The sequence below is a fragment of the Zingiber officinale genome, chromosome 6A, assembly GCF_018446385.1.
Source record: "Zingiber officinale cultivar Zhangliang chromosome 6A, Zo_v1.1, whole genome shotgun sequence".
Taxonomy (NCBI): Eukaryota; Viridiplantae; Streptophyta; class Magnoliopsida; order Zingiberales; family Zingiberaceae; genus Zingiber; species Zingiber officinale.
Window position 1 is genome coordinate 31,764,692 of NC_055997.1, and position 3,116 is coordinate 31,767,807.

Below are 3,116 nucleotides of genomic sequence, written 5' to 3' on the forward strand. Positions count from 1 at the left end.
GAAGTTCCTTCAGTTCTGCTGGAGCCATGCGGTAGGGTGCTTTGGAGATAGGATTTGTACCGGGGATGAGCTCTATCTCAAATTCGATCTCCCTGTCTGGTGCTAGGCCTGGTAACTCTTCAGGGAAGACTGCTGGGTAGTCATATACAACTCGGACCTCTGCTAGCTGTGGGTCCTTATCCTGACTGGTACTGACTACGTGTGCTAAAAATCCCGTACACCCTGAATCCATTAATCTTTGTGCCTTCATAGCTGAGAGAAACCCCTTGGCCTTTCTCTTCGGTTCTCCGACGAACTCGAACTGTGCTTCTGCTTCAGGTTGGAATACGACTTTCTGTTTACGACACTCTATAGAAGCGCCGTATCTGATCAGAAAGTCCATTCCAAAGATAACGTCATAGTCGGTCATCTCGAGCACTATCAGATCACAAAAGAGCTCTCTGTCTGCTATAATGACCGGCACTGCTCTGAGCCAGTGCGTGGATGCCATGATCTCTCCTGAAGGTAGTTGAGTACCTCTGAGGGTATTTCTAATTTTTCGGATAACAACCTGGCTATATATGAATGGGTTGCCCCAGTATCAAATAGAACAGTAGCACTATACTGTAAAATGCTAATCTGACCTGTGACAACTGTCGAGGCATTGACTACGTCCTCTCTGGTGAGTGAGTAGATCCTCGCATTCGCCATAGCTGGAGGGGCTTCTAATCTGCCCTGGCTGATAAGTGGACCTTCTAGAGCGGCCTGCATATGATATAACTGAGTTGGCTGGCCTGCATACTGAATCTGCTGTGGCTGAGGAAGACCGGTCTTGTTCGGGCACTGCTTGGCCATGTGCCCTTCTTGTCCACATTCAAAGCATCTTCGTGTGCCCTTGCGACAAACCCCTAGGTGGAATTTCCCACAAGTAGCACACTTTGGATAACTGGGTCGCTTGCTAGATGGTCCTCCTTTTGGGTCACTCCCTGATTTGCGCTTGCTGTTGGAGTTCCCTTTCCAGTTAGAGCTGTGGCCTTGATGTTTTTGAGTGTGAGGGTTTCCTTGGCCTTTGGACTCTGAGGAGACTTACTTCTGCTGCTTTATGCTGTTCTGGTAATGCTCTGTGGTCAGGGCACTGCTCACTAACTCCTCTGTGGTTTGTGGCCTATGTATGCCACCAGCCACGTTCACTGCTATCTCTGGCCTCAGCATCTTGAGCATCAACCGGATTCGTTCCTTCTCTGTGCTGACTAGCTCTGGGCATAGACGAGCCAACCTGTTGAATTTCTTCACGGCTTCCTCAACTGAAAGGTTGCCCTGACGAAACTCAGTGAACTCGTCATAGTGGCGGTTTGTAACCCGCATGTGAAAGAACTCCTCAAAGAATTCTTTCTCGAAGTCTGCCCATGTCATCTGATTTACTGGGCGCTTCGCTCTGATTCTCTCCCACCACATACGTGCATTTCCTGTCAGACAGAAGGAGACGCACTTCACCTTCTCATGTTCTGGCCAATCCAGAAGCTCCATCGTACTCTCCAGTGTTTTGAACCATGCCTGAGCATCCCATGGTTCACTGGTGCCTGAGAAGTTCTCGGGCTTGACTCTCTGCCACTGGATCAGATAGGCTTCTCTTCTTGCCTCTGTTGCTAGGGCTACTGGTGCTGTAGGCTGGACTGACGGAACCTCTAAGACCACTGGGGTCGTCAGATTTGGTTCCGGGGTGACTGTGGGGGTATTCTGCTGATTAGCCCTGAGGGTGGCTATCTCCTGTTGTTGTTCAGCTAGCTGCTGCTGTAACTGAGTCTGGGGGAGGCACTGAACTGCCTGCCTCATGCTGGGGCTCAGTAGCTGGTGTCCTTCTAGCTGGACGTCCTCGTGCCATTTCTAAAGACATGGAGGACAGGACATGCATAACTAATACAATTATAATTGTATAACTATTGCTATCATGTTATATACTATCACATACAAACATGCATCAGATATCTATAAACATGAGCTATAACAAGAGAGCAAGATACATAAATAAAGTAGAGGTATTCTTACTTGGAAGCTGCAGGTTCAATGCTGATATGTGTGTAGGAAGTATGGAACACTGCTCTGATACCACTCTGTAACGACCCGCCTCCTACCGACTAAGCTGCGAGGCCGATCGTTACGTAATGCTGTGCTAAATTACTATTGCGGAAATATGGATTTATTAAAATTTTGCTAAACTGATTACTGGAAAATCTGAACTTAATATTCTAGGTGTACCTAGGAGTTGTACACATGCTAGGGAAGAGAACCTATGCCTCTCGGATGACCTGCTAGCTGTAATCAGGCATTTCAATCGATCCATGGATCGATTGGCCTGTCGGATCGATCCAGTGATCGATCCAGCCTGATACTGGCACGGAAACAACCCTCTGGATCGGTCGGCTGACCGATCCATAAGCTGTTGCTTTTGTACGCAGCTAGATCGGTCTACCGACCGATCCAGGAGTGCACTGATCAGTCGGCAGACCGATCCAGTGGCTCACTGATCGGTCAGCCCAACCGATCCAGTGGCTCACTGATCGGTCGGCTGACCGATCAGTGAGCTTCGTACTCCTCTGTTCGCATCTGGATCGGTCGGCTGACCGATCCATAACAGGCGCCAACTCTTTGTTCGCGCATGGATCGGTCAGTTGACCGATCCAGTGGCACGACTCGACCCTGATCGGTCTGTAGACCGATTTGGGTTCTAATTTCGCACTGAAACTCCTGATTTCAGCACTATTTCGTGCCTCAATCACATGTAATATTCTAAGATGGCTAGGAAACACTCTAACAATGACAACTAACATTCTAACATCATATATTTAACATTCTAAGCATAATCTAAAGCATGGTTCGTTAGCTCATGGCGTTTAACATGCTAAAACAAAGAGTAATAGAAATACTAAAGTTCATATGCTTAATTGAAATTGCTGGATCCCTAGGATCTTTATTCCATGTTCCATCCACACACATCCTCATCATTGCATTGACCTCCAGCCTCCGCTAGTCCATCTTTCCTTTACCCTTATCTGCAGTATAAGGAAAATGGAATCTGTAAGCTTAAAGCTTAGTAAGAAACCAACTACCTCACAAAACATGCATACGATGCTAATGAT